This window comes from Colias philodice, chromosome 11 (genome assembly GCF_061535455.1).
Source record: "Colias philodice isolate Cphi_HAF_F1 chromosome 11, ilColPhil1 Martin Lab GWU primary, whole genome shotgun sequence".
NCBI classification, from domain to species: Eukaryota; Metazoa; Arthropoda; class Insecta; order Lepidoptera; family Pieridae; genus Colias; species Colias philodice.
Window position 1 is genome coordinate 2,040,737 of NC_143096.1, and position 14,902 is coordinate 2,055,638.

At 31.6% G+C, this 14,902-nt stretch overlaps 1 protein-coding gene across 2 annotated transcripts in view; it reads right to left on the bottom strand.

Moving 5' to 3' along the window:
* Tet (Ten-Eleven Translocation (TET) family protein) overlaps positions 1-14,902 on the bottom strand; it is a 91,514-nt gene that overhangs the window by 28,390 nt on the left and 48,222 nt on the right. The window contains exons 1-2 of one of the 2 annotated variants that reach the window (XM_089700489.1): positions 11,477-11,621; positions 1,821-1,838 (exon numbers count right to left, since the gene is read on the bottom strand). The gene's annotated coding sequence lies outside the window, so the exon portion shown is untranslated. Of the gene's footprint in view, positions 1-1,820; positions 1,839-11,476; positions 11,622-14,902 lie in introns of those variants that run through there. The other variant, XM_089700490.1, reaches the window with a different exon arrangement.

The window sequence follows — 14,902 nt, forward strand, 5'->3', positions numbered from 1 at the left end:
TTGAATTTTTAAAAATGAAAAAGAAAATATTTTTATTATACAAACAGGTAAGAATCAACCTTCCGTAACCTACATGATAATATTTACCTATTTAAAGTTTGTATCGCGGATCGAACCTAGAGCTACCCAAAATTGACCAGAGTATTTAATTTTATCAAAAGTATACATCTCATACTTAGAAAAACATTACTCAAGCTTTTGTATAACTACTTAAATTTGATAAAGTTGTGTACTTAATCTATTAATAGAAGAGTACAATTTGGTATCAATTACTTAAATGTACAGAATTCTGAACTAAACCTAAATTACACCCGCATTCGACAATACTGCATTGTCGATTGAAAGGGAATTAATCCGTTCTATGGACTATTTTGAGGAAAGCTCTTGCCTATTGCAATATATAACAGGCAACAAATAATACGTTTGAACTAAATGTAGCTTGACAAAATAAACTGCATACGTCGAAATATTATTTACGAGCAAATGCTTATAGTTATATAAGTATATAATTTATAGTCCTTGTGCTTTTTCCTTAAATGACCTGTTTTGTGAAAAGCTCTTTTTCAAACTTATACGAGATCCAAAAAACATATTGATAAAAACTAAATTAATCATGGAAAAATTGCGCTACTGAAATTTCTGCAATTCCGCATCCAATATCAGTGCTTTCATTAAAAAATTCATTACGATATTAGATAAATTGGGGAAGAAAATTGCGATAAGAGGTGGGGTGGCGGGTTCATTGACCCATCGACCGCCCCTCCCTGCCAGACCGTATCGAACCTTCGCGGATGTGACGTGTCTTATTTGTACAGCCTTCAGACATATTTTATTGAAATATCTTCAAAAAATTTATTTAAAATACTCTTTCTATAAATTATTGTGCGTAATTAATCATTGTTGTTGACTATGAGATGCATTACAATCTGCTAACACTAATGAGACTCATATTAATAAGATATTTCATGTACATATTCTGAAATGAATTGTTTCCAAAGATTTCTACCTATTCATTAAATTCAAGAAAAACATTTTTCATTCTAAGAAATAGGAATAACATTAATCTCAAGTAATTTAAATAACCAAACAATAGAAATGTTAAAACTTTTACTGTAATTTGACGTTTAGATCTAAGGATTACACATCAATATTTTTTCTACACATGATAAATATACATTCTACATAGATTACTCACCAAATGTAGGCCGCGAACGCCGTGGTATTATATTAGTATGTATATAGAGTTAAAAGAAGCCATAGAAAGTAATGTGCCAGAAACTAAGAACAGAATGAAATTATAAAAATTAATACGCTGAAATCAAGGCTATTTAAGAATAAATACAATAAGAACGTAGCTCTACATAAATTCTACGAATGTGTCTACGAATTCTATACTGATACTTTAAGAATGTGTCGTTACTATCTATCTATCACTATATTATAAGTGCCTAAAAATAGATTAAATTTAAGTTTGTAAATAATTAATAACTTTGTTAACAAACTTGTTCAACAAAAAAGTTACGAGATAAAATGTCAGTTAAAAGTTAAAACATATTATGAGTATATTCAATCAATTTGAATAAAGAAAATCCTTCATCACAACAAGCCAATTCAGATTTTTAAATTCACATCCATTTGACTATTTATAAATCTTTAAAATAATTACACAACAGAACTTTCTTCGTCTTTTAAAGTGGTTAGTTTCAAAACATTCGTACTCGTGCTGAAAAGTGCAAAAGTGCAAAATAAAAGATAAAAGATAGGCAAATAAACACCAAGCTTTGCAACAGAAAGACAGAACTGTCAACTACAATATTTACCTTGATGTCTTGTAAGACCTGTAAACAAGTAGATGGATATTAGAATAAGTTTATTGCATAATATACTTAAATATTATTGCTATATTATAGACGAAACCGTCACTGTATAATACAGACTTCAGACGTAGTTACAATCAATCAAATCAATAGTTATTGTTTCAAATGTGAACGGGTTGTACAGTATAAATATAATTTCAGTATGTAAACTATTTTTCAGTTGGAAAATAAGATATACCTAGTAGTTGAGCTAATACAGCACGGCAGCAACGTCCTCTGAAAGGTTTCCTGGGGTAAAATTATTTGTATAAACAAACAAAAAATATAAAAGGTTATGTCATATGTGTATTCCCCGATGTGGTTAAAACTGGAAAGCCGCCAATTTTATTATTTCATATAATTTTTATTTTATCACACAAGGCTTTAAATTAGCTTAACTTTTTTATTCATATTATTTAAAATTAACGTAACTGATACTGCGATAATCTCTTTGAACTGTTTACATCCTATCAATTAAATTGTTTTTTATAGTTTTGTAGTCGAGAAATACTTTAAAATTAAGTTCTATTATCAGTTATCACCTACACCTTAAATTCAGTTCAACAATTAATATCAATCATTCTCAAAAAAAACTCTCATAAAAATCTTGTCCTTGCTCCACACAGGCCTTTAAGACCCTTGTAAAAGGTCAATTCTGTACGCACTTACAAACAACGATAGTTTATCTTACACCTAAGAGATATCGCTTCCTCTAGAGGTCGGCGGCCGGAGTGACCCGGCATCTCAGCGAGGCAGGTCAGGTTTGTTTACTGTCGATCACTTAACAATCAATGTAATTACTTGATATTGAATAGTAATTGATGATTCAGTTTCCTCTATTACGCTTTTATTGCGATAGCATGTGGTGATGACGTCATGTATGTTAACGACTGCTCGAATGTTTGATCTAAAATTTTATCTACTAGTTTTGAATTATTTTTTCAAATTCAAACTGACACAAAAGCATGTATTGGTAGTTAAAAGTTGAACGCTCCATAATTGAATTAAAAATTATGTTTTATAAATAATAGATAAACACCTCAAAACATCCCTAGATTTTTGTATGATCAGAGGGTCTATGGCAGAACAGTATCTACAGGCAAAAACGTTCAATACGGCTGCTATGTTGTAATAGGGTAGCACGTACGATACCCGGTTACAAGAACAGGGTTTCACCCGGCTACGCCCGGCTGCGTGACACGTGACATTTGTCAAAGTTAACCGCAAACCGGGTACGGGTGGAATTCCTTATTCATCGAGGTACCGCAAAACTCTAACAGATATTTGTAAAATTTGACGTGAATGGAGATGTTTGAAGCGTTTGCTAGTATTTTATTTGTATGCCAATTTGTTAGAGAATTGTGCAGATGTGAAATTTATTATAAAAACTCTGTAACCACAATTCAAACAAACAAATTTTCATTTCATTTCATTCGGTTTGAACGTCAAATTGTCTTGTACTAAGACGAAAACTAGGAATTAATGGTTAAGTCGTGATATAAGTTCTTGGTGTATCTGTTAGCAGATTAGATCGTTCATTCACCTAATGGAAAATAAATGAAATAAATGCGCGAAGTTAAAATTAAATAACGATAAAATAAAAAGTTTTGGTCCAATATTTAGCGAGCACCTTTCATACCTATACCCGAGTGGGTTAGTCGTTAAGCAAACTCATTAAATAAGTTATGTAGTTTACATTCATAAATCTAAAAGATGAATGTTACTATAAATTTATATTTAACGTAAGTTTAAAACATGTTTTTAATTTAATATGGGTAAATAACCCGCACGAATCGAAAGAAAATAATAATATAATCATACTGTACAGCTAGAAATAATGTCCAAAAAATACAAACAAAATACGTGTCAACCACATATTGGTGTACATAATGGCACCCATTTTCAATGTTTATACAAAGGTGAGCACAGATTTTCAGCTAGAATATTTTACGCGAACACGGATATAATAGAAACTGGGTATAACTCAGCCGGTTGCAACGCCTGTTGTTAGCGAACCGAGAATTGTCACCACTTTTAATATTACAGGTACTTAAGTGAAAATGCTCTCCTCTTCCTCGTTCATGCAGGATTTCAAATCTGCACTGTGTTTGATTGTAAGGAGCATTTGTGCGTGACGTAAAATACATATTATGTGCTTTTGTAGTTTGATGATGACGATGAGCATTCTTTGAACATTCTAGATCTATGAATGTCCAAAGCTTTCCCGGAACCTATAATATTAACGAATAATAGTATCAACTATTTATTTGCTGAATATTGTTGTTAGATTCAATGTGTTAACACAGCTGGCTTTTAAAGAGAAATAAAAAAATAATATCAGAGATGCTCGCCCGCTTTCGAGTTTACAAAATAAGCCACATTTGTACACCTGAAATCTCGGATGAAAACCTCTACACTTAAATCACGAACTCTCATATCCACTCTCACTTTTTATTTTACATTCTGCACATATTTCGAGTGAAATTGTACAAGCAGACAGTCTGAGCGGTGTCTGGTTATATCCTCGCCGGTTATACGAGTATATATTACCCGGTTTAACGTACGCTATAAGCCGACTTTTGTATTATCCGGGTTTATATTTTTTGCATTATGGACTTTCATAATGAACAAGCTAAAGCTTTTGATGTAAACGGTTTATTTTAGCTTAAGCTATTAATGTGTTGTTATTCTAAGGTTGTTATATATATTGCATCAACATAATTTAGTAGGTTCATGATTGAAACATGACTTTTTCAGAGGAACCGGGATTTGGCTTTAATGAAATTTTTGTACACTGAAAACCTATGCTGACTTTTCAAGTTGCCTACAAAAGATAGATTACCTCAAATATTTAACAATAACACATGCGTTTAGAACTATAGAGTAAAGACGTATTAGTCACAATAATAACATCGCATTTATTTGTCACCTATACTATTGATATTCAACGGGAAAGAAAGATAGATTTCCAATGCGGTTCTCGCCTCATTGCGACCCAATTCCCGCCTATTCAATTGTCATTTATCGCGAAGATCTCCCTTGGCGTATTTTCCAAGAGGTAAACGGCCTAGCGGCGTCACGCAAGTTCAAGGCCAGATCCGGGAGCAGTCCCGGGGGCTCGACATGAGGGTCGAAGCTACTGTTTGTAAACAAGCACTTTGATACTTTTGTTACCATTTTTGTCATGTTAAATCTGTAATTGATATGATCTACTTTTTGCACGCGTTGTGTGAATGTGTCGATATAAATAAATGCAAATTGATTGTTGTAGGTAATTGTTTGGAAGTTAGTGGACTGGTCTGGTTATTGAAATGTTCGTTGAATTAGGATCTGTAATCTGCGAAAACATTTTCGAATTTACAGATTCTAATTCAACAATACATTTTTCTTCAACGTTTCAACACTACATTTTAAAGAAGCTGACTGGATAAAAATTGATCGAGTCAGGGTGACAACGACATTATTCCTCTTTAAAAGTCCTTTCCAACTATATTTGCAGTAAGCAATTGTAATTTGTAACATTGTAGCGATTTTATTCCGGATCCATTATCTAATCTGTGCAACCATCAGTCATTCAATCACTTTATACAGTCGTAATTATTACTGTCTAGATTCTAACGCTAGAAACATAATTGACTTGTCCACTTATACATGGAATTATAGACCGACTATTATATTATACTTTGTATTAGCTATTAAAAAATATTGAAATGTAATTCTTTTGGGAAAGATCAAATAATAAAAGTTACTTTGTGAACTCCAGCCGTTAATAAATTCAAATAAGTATGTTAACGTTCATTCCCTATTCTCTTCGAATTTAGAAAACAATTATTGAAATAAATTGTGCTTTGGTACTGAAACACTTTGCTTACGTTTCCGTATTTTCACGCATTATTAACTATATGAATCGATACAACTATGAATCTAAATGGGGAAAATTGAATTAGTAGTTTTAAAGAGTTATTATTTCTAATTTATTAAAATGTTCTATTATTAGTGTGTACGTAGTACGTACTCTGTCATCAATTTCCGAAAATCTTCTCCGATGTATACGACAAAAAGTTTATACCACAACAAACTTACAAAGCTTATGTAAACATGTTTTACTAGAGATAAATGCTATGAATGGAACTCAGTGTGGCGTCGAGCAGTCTGTAGTCTACATAGTCTAACGCCTACCACTTGAGATGTGATACTATTTCGTTGAATGGGAAATGGCTTGTAAAATCGAGACGATACAGTTTACTGTATTGACACGGATTCAATGTTGAACGTGTTATATATGAGAATTGGGTTCGAAGGAAGGCTTGTGGGAAAGGTATGAAGAATGTTAGAACATAAAAATTGATTTCATGTTATGCAATGTTTCAAAAGATCAAGTGAAAAGTTTAAAATAATGTTTTTTTTTTTTATAAAAGGTTGTTATTTAAATATACAGTTTAGAAGACTCTTAGTAAAGAATGTATGTTCATGAATGTTTTAATGAATTTCTAAAACTTGCAATTACATTAAAGAATCAACTCATTATCTTAATAACAGTTTCAATAATTATTCGGAAAAGCAGAAACATTGTTTCGTCATAATATAAATTCCTTCCTCATTTTTCGTTTAGAAAGCTCAGGTGAAAGTGGGTTACGAAATATGAAGGCCAACTTGAAGACTTTACGTTGAAATAATGAACACATTATTTTATTGTCAGGGTATTTCTTCATAGACATACAAATTGTAAATGTCAGAATAACAAAAATGAAATATGGTAGTGACATAGATTAGATGGTAATTTTATTTCTAAATCGCAGTACCTACACGTACCTACCTATTCCCGTGGAATATTTAAATAAGTCGCGAGTGATTCCACGGAACGGTTGGTTAAAAATATATCATATTATCATATCCATTTATTATATTCTATCAAAATAATCTAGTTAACACCTCACTCACATCATAAATAACAACACAACGGGTCACATCCCACGTCCACGCCCATCACTTAATTCCCGCTGCATTTTCTAAAATACATAATGAAAATTCATTACTTTAATATCAAAATTCCTCCCCGCGTTAACGTAACGTAATAAAACGTAACACCGTAGCCATCTATTACGACGGCGAAGCTTTTACGGCCCCGCGTAAATTTTCATTCGAATTTTCACGGTCGGAGTCGTAATATACTTTACGAGTCATATCAACTGCAATTAGCCGGTCACTCCGTGCCAAAATTCACGTTTTTTCTCTGGAAATACTTTATTTTATTATATTATGCTCGCTTGTTGTATGTTATAAATGGGATTGCGCTTCCATTTACGGTCAATAATTTTTACGAAAAAATATCAATTTGGAATGTCAATTTTGGAAAAATATTTCGAAATGTTATTGGTACTCTTGGTACTTTTTTACGACTTTTCTAAATCCTACGCTAAAATAACAATAAACAATAAGAAAAAATTACTTAAGACTTGATTGATCTTAAAAAGAATTTTATAAATTCGATAGTAAAATTTTAATCCACAGCGTTTTAAAATTGTCAACACAGAGTGCAGGAAGTAGTTACGATTGTACTTTAAAAGGTATGTTAAACGCACAAAATTGAATTTTTCCGTGTCGAAATTTCCAATTATCCTGTCTGCGTGGCTGTATTGATTTTCGCCGTTCAGACAGACTTTATTTATAAATACCCTTTATTATTCGATGACTCAGTGCATTAATTGATAATGTATGAATTGTTAATTTCTTCCTGTTGCTGAATAAATGTGAATTGAATGAAATATATTTAAATAGTAATTACAAGATTATCATGTTTTGGTTTAATTAAAGTTTAAGTCGTGCTTTTGGGTTGTTTAAGAAAAGATGTATGCGTTTATAAAATAAATATATACCTATGTGTGGGCTACATGTACAGTCACTAGATCCAAGGTTTAAGTTGCTTGAATAAATCTTACATTTTAAGAACACTATAATTTATTTAGTACCTTACAAAAATTCTGATAGAAATTTCGCATGTTTAACATAAGTAGAGTAAGTAATAGAAGTTACCTTCGACAAATAGCTCCCAAGAGTCGTTTTGATTTCTAAAAGCGCTTACACTTTTATCACTTTTGAAGCTGTAACGTGCGTGAGGCTAAAACCACGTGTTTTTATTTACTCCACTATCAGTTTCGCGTTACGCATGGGCTGAATGAATCGAGGGCAACGAGAGTGACCTACATTTTTATTCGCCAAGCGTACGCATTGCTACGTAGTATTTGTAGTGTTAGCCGATATGGTTATTGTGAACTTCCAATTCATTCAGTACTGTTTGTACTAGTTTTTTTCTGCGGTTATAACCTATCTTTACTAATATTATAAAGCTGAAGAGTTTGTTTGTTTGTTTGAACGCGCTAATCTCAGCAACTACTGGTCCGATTTGAAAAATTGTTTCGGTGTTAGATCGCCCATCGAGAAAGGCTATAGGCCATCATTACACTAAGACCAACCGCGGGGCACAGCTAGTTTTAGCTAAGAAGCCAAAGAAGACACATGAGTTCATACTTGTGTGTGCGATGGTTAAGCTTTTAGTATTCAAGGAAAACTTACAAGAATTTTCTAAAAGTTTGTTGCGAATCGGTTCAGTTTAGACAAAGATTACCTTAGTATCTAAAGTATTCATATACCTAGTCATCAATTAATTACAAAATCGTTTTCCTCTAATAAAATAAATCTCACTTATTTTTGGAGATTGTAGTAAACACTCCATATAATATGTGATTTTAAGTATCTACGTATTGCTTGACATACAAGTAGGATTCAAAACTAGTTATTAACTCAGGCCCCGGAATCACAGACACAATAGAAAATCTATTGTGTCGTGGTCCGATCGGGCCGTTCGGGGCTCAATGGGTTAAGAAATTAAAAATAATCTACAAAGGGATCGTTTTGTAAATCGTGGTCGATTTAAAACACGTTAAAAATAACAAACCAAAGATAGTGGAATTGGGACAGATAGTGTTATCTGTCCTACCCATTTCTATTTACTATGTTATGTCAACTATATTGCGATAACACCATGAACACGAAGGAACATTCGATGCATTTTTTTATAGACTTGGTGATAAATTTAAGTAAATATTTTTAATGTTAAACGTAAATTTTCCCTTATTTTCTAAGCGATACAGTCTTATTTGTTTTACTGTATTGACCGAATTAAGTTACCGTTTAAGGGCCGATTTTTCAATGCTTGGATAAAACTTATCCGTCCAATAAAGAATTACACGATAATATTAAAATGACACGTAAACTGTCAAATACGGACAATTAGAATACGTTTTTAAAAAGGGTTGTTTTATACATTATTCGACGAATAAGTTTTATCCAAGGATTGAAAAATCAGCCTAAATTGGTTATAAATAAAATCTATTTAAATTAATTACTTTGATGTGTTATAATTAAAACATAATTAAAAATTATATTGCCTTATGAATTGATTGCCAGATGCTTCTTGAGAGGTTCTTATATTATTTAAATATTTAGTATTGGTGGATCAGGTTGTTATTAAAATTGACACATTTAAACCACATTCCAGATCATAGGTAGATATCAAAAGATAAAATATACTAAAATATTTAAGGAGCTTGGGCCTCTTGAATCAATATAATATTATCAATACAATATAATATTATTTATTTATTTTTCCTTATATTGGATTGTAGAGATTGCGCGACTGATTACAATCAAACATCAAATAAAAAAGTAGATAAAAATCATGTTCGTTACAAAAAATATATTATTAGAACTTTTTGATGTAATTTAGTACTTGATATCTTTGTACTCAGGTAATGAATATAAATATTTTTTATTCTTACATTCATAAAGATATAAAACTGAGTAATTAATTATAGAATCAGTAACTTACAACTAAAATAATTAATAGGCAGTAAATGACTCAACGATAGCTAACCAAAGATAGTGAAAATAAATTCCATTGTTTTATTTTTATCTTATCGCAGTTAATTAACGACTTCTTGTCAAATTTTAATGAGAAATAAACTTTTTACTGTCTGTATAGTTGAGATTTATAACTGATTTGATTCGTTTTGAGATTGTTTAAATGAATGTTTTAAATAATCCATACTAATATTATAAATGCGAAAGTAACTCTGTCTGTCTGTCTGTTACTCAATCACGCCTAAACTACTGAACCAATTTGCATGAAATTTGGTATAGAGATATATTGATACCCGAGAAAGGACATAGGCTATCTTTTATTGCGAAATATGTACCACGGGCGAAGCCGGGGCGGACCACTAGTAGTACATAATTTTGCGATGTCCATAAAATTAAGTAATTGATTTTATAATCTGTTTCAAATAATAATGTACGTACACATTTCCTAGGAACGAAATTATAGATAAGTGATGTTAGGAACGAAGTAATTTTGAAAGTAAAATTATCTGTGGTAAATTGCTGCTTTCGTTATTATCTATGAAAAGTAAATTGTATACTGGCATGTAGATAATTATAACTTGCTCTCACATAATTATAATTATATTCAAAGGAAAATATAGCTCGATTTAATAACTAGAGACATAGATAAACTAGATGTAATGATATGCAATTACTAGCGTAATTTTATGTATGTTTAAATTGTATGATTGTGGTATGATTAATAAACATAGATGCAATAAGGATATTCATATTAGTATAAAATTAAAATAGTTAATTTTAAGTACTTTAGATTACGGAAGTATTTTTTTTTAATAACTAAATTTCCATGCTCATTTTCATTTAAAAAATAACATTTAGTTGTTGTAGTTTACTTTTCCTACTGATAAGGATTGGTAAAATACAAAAAAAGATTTATTATGAACTAGGTTTCCGCCCGCGGCATCGCCCGCGCAGTCAAAGAAAAACCCGCATGCTCAAACTCAAACTCAAACATATCTCCATATCAAATTTCATGAAAATTGGCTCAGTAGTTTAGGCGTGATTGAGTAACAGACAGACAGACAGAGTTACTTTCGCATTTATAATATTAGTATGGATTAATCTGCAATAAATTGTTCTCATTGAAACTTTATAACTTTAAAAAAATATAATTCGTGACCTCTTTTTATTTTACCAAAATAACTATTAAAATTGTAGGTAAGTAAAATTTTTAGTAAAACATACGAACGAAGATTTCATTCAAAGTTTAATATGACTTGTAAGATGTTAAGACCCATAAAATAAAATATCTTTTTGGTTGTTTATAATGCCCACTTTTTGAGAATTAATAGGAAAATAGTTCTCGATTTTTTTTATAATATTATAGAGTTAGCTTACGATTTTTAATGAATATCTACCTTAAATCTCTACTTTAATTATTTTTTGAAATGAATTGTAAAAAAAAAATATATTTTACTATGTACATATTTTCAATACAGATTTTTAAACTCTAAATCTTGGAAGTAAAAAATACTCTACTCTCTCTCATTAATATGACTGAGGAAAAATATTTTTAAAGTTGCAAAGCAAATTATAAAGTAAAAAAATCTTTAACTTATGCACGGAATCGCTCCAATTCATCGTTGTTTTACTCGAATGCCTCGCGGTTTATTGACCTTTACTATTCTAAACTAATTAAAAGTTAACATTGACTAACGAACCTTAATCAGCGAGCACAATCCAATAGTCCACACAAACACAGCACTAAAAATAAATCAAAAATGCGCGGGAAGCGTAGTGATAGTGATGTGCAATCGCGTATCGATAATCGATTGCAGCGATATGTTACGTAAGGCGCGTGGTTGGCCGGCGGCGTCGCACGTGACTACTGACTGGTGCCAATGTGACGGACGGAACGAACGCCGGGACCCGTCGCACCCCGCCCCCGCCACACATACACCGAGCAGACGTTTGATAAACAAATTACAATTTTGAGATGCCGAGAGCTTTATGAATACATTCTTGCGCTTTTCATCCGAACTTTATTAAGTATTTAATTGAAAACGTGTGTTAATAGCGAAACAATTTCCTTGTTATTTTAACGCATGTTATATTGATTTTTATTCAGATTTTTCAGAATTACATTTAATTTAAAACAGTGCATAACCGTTATTTTCTTATTATAAAACACACTTTTTATTTGAACTTCAGTATTTTCAATTTCACAAATGGAAGAATAAAATATTCATGTCTAAAATTAAACTCAAGGTTTAAACAAGGACTAATCAAAAATATTATTTATACTTTACATATTCAATGTGAACGGACTAAGCGTATGCATTGTGCATTGTATCGGCACCTCGGGCCTCGGTTGTCTGTCTCTATCACTCATACACACTTCTCCAGTATAGACCGTCCTTGTCTGTCGCCGGGCGCGTATATTTAAACCTATCTATAAGAACAGTGTCTGATAAATTCTTATAAGTATATCACAGATATATCTACATAGCTGTCTTTTGTGATGTTCATCATACTCGGAATTTTAATTAGATTCCTAAATATCTTATCAACATTTCAAGAGAGAATACGAAATTATCTTGCATATATTATAACCTCGCTTCTTTATTTCTTTTTGTGTTTCTTGTTCTAGACTGTAAAGTAGTCTAAAGATAATTCTCAGACAACAAGATAAATAATTATTCAAGTTCGTATTTAATGTAATGGGTGGTCATTATTCGAATAATTTTTTATGCAAGATAATATTTTCATGTATGTATTATCTTGGAATAAACTTTTATTAGTGTAATATAATATCTTTATTCGTAAAAAAGGAAATATGATTAGGATTAAGTTAATGTATAAAATTCATGCTTTGCGTGTTTATCATGCATATTGTAAGCAATATTTGGGGTGTGACTGATCATATTTTTAAATACTTAGAAGTTTTGCAGATTTAAGGAAATGTTTTGTAAAAATGTCCTACTCATCAATTAAATTAAATTCAATGTTTTAAATTTTAATGCTAAAATATTACACAGCTCTATGCACATAACTTTTTATTTATTTGTGATGATTGCGACATATTTCATGCTTTTGAAATGTAGCATAAAACTGTTCTACAATTTAATTTATTATTATTATTTCACCATAATTTCTAATAGATTTGTAGCCAATTTCAAATAAGTTGGCATCTCAATAAACACAAAAAACATTTCTAAACAACCGCGAACTGAAAATATAAATTTCCCAACGCGTCCAATGTTTCTAATAAATGTATTTTCTTCTCGTTATCACTTCCTGATAAGTCGAAACTCGGTACAAATTTGTTTTCACAAATTTCCATAATGAACAATTAAGTAGCTACGAGTTCCTGTCGTAGCACATCGTAGAGGCTCTACGAAGCGGTGCTTATGCAAAAGAGGCCAATATTTCATCCCCGCTCCGTCTATTGCATGCCTTATTATCATAACAATCGCTTATATGTGGTAAGCGTTTATACCGTACACATCCTGATCTGCATATAGGTTCAGCGACCGACACGTAAACATTGATAAACCATCGATATTTTATATCACTGCACTATTTTGATTTGTTAATTATTTTTCGATCTTTAGTTTCGATCAATTTAAACCCAATATCATTTGTAACAATATTACAAATTAATTGTAAGTTTAATAAATTAATAATCAGGTAAAATTTGGTACTTCATGGAAGAATAAATGAGACAAGAGTAGGTAAGTATTGGCACTAATTAAATGACCATGTAACAATGTGAAGACGTATAGAAAACACAATGATACTGGTCATTACTTAAAGCAAAACACAATTAAACGAGCCATACACACTCGAAGTATATTGAACAAGTTTATAACTACGTGTATTAGAGGAACGAGCCCGTACAACGTTTTCTCATTTCGAGACGAAACTTTTCTAATATTATAGTTTCATTCATATTGTCGGCAGTTCCGAAGTTTTCTTTCGTGGAAAATGAAGGACTATTTCCATAACTATTATTTTGCTTTTATTGCTTTTCCAGTTTCTTCTGCTTCAAATAGATTTGTTAAAGTTTCTATTTTATCGTTCGGAAGTAATGTTTGTTTTGAAAGTGTTAAATAAGATTTGTTATGGTTCGTATTGCGTCTGCTATTATTAAGCGATATCGATTCGTGTTATTGTCAAAGAACATGATATTGAATATGTTTCCTTAATCCTCCTATAACAAAAAGTTTTTACTGAATGTGATTTTTTACAAACATTTCCATCTGTTCATAACATTAAACATGCTTTTTTATTCCAATACTAGATTTCCGCCCGCGGCTTCGCCCGCGTTTTCAAAGGAAAACCCCCATAGTTCCCGTTCCCGTGGGATTTCCGGGATAAAATCTATCCTATGTGTTAATCCAAGTTACCCTCTATATGTGTGCTAAATTTCATTGCAATCGGTTCAGTAGTTTTTACGTGAAAGAGTAACAAACATCCATACATCCATACATCCATACATCCTTACAAACTTTCGCCTTTATAATAGTATTAAGATTAGATTGCTTTCATAATATTCTAAAATTACGTAGCAGCATGGCCTATCATTATCAAAAAAACTTCTCAACTCAACAAATTATGCTTACTTCGTATTATCTACAGTTATAAGACAATAGATCATAGGGAGTCAATAACACAAATATTGTTCAAAAATACATTAACAATACAATCATACGACGTACAACGGTACAATAATCTCTTATATATAAAATTCTCGTGTCACAATGTTAGTCTGCATACTCCTCCGAAACGGGTGGACCGATTCTCATGAAATTTTCTGTGCATATCGGATAAGTCTGAGAATCGGCCAACATCTATTTTTCATATGTACCACGGGCGAAGCCGGGGCGGGCCGCTAGTAATTTATAAATGAGAACAGATAAAGCACACGTATAATAGTTTATAGCGAGCGACTCACGGCCGCCCTGTGATTACAAACCATTAAAGCTATTACGCAAATTGTTGTAAACCACCATTGTCTAGTTACAATGTGTACTTACACGAATTATCGCCACAATTTGTACGGTTTGTAAAGCAACCATTTAAGCTGATAGGCGCAGTAATAGTGTACTGAATGACAGCCCACTACGGCTCCAAGATTATTGTCA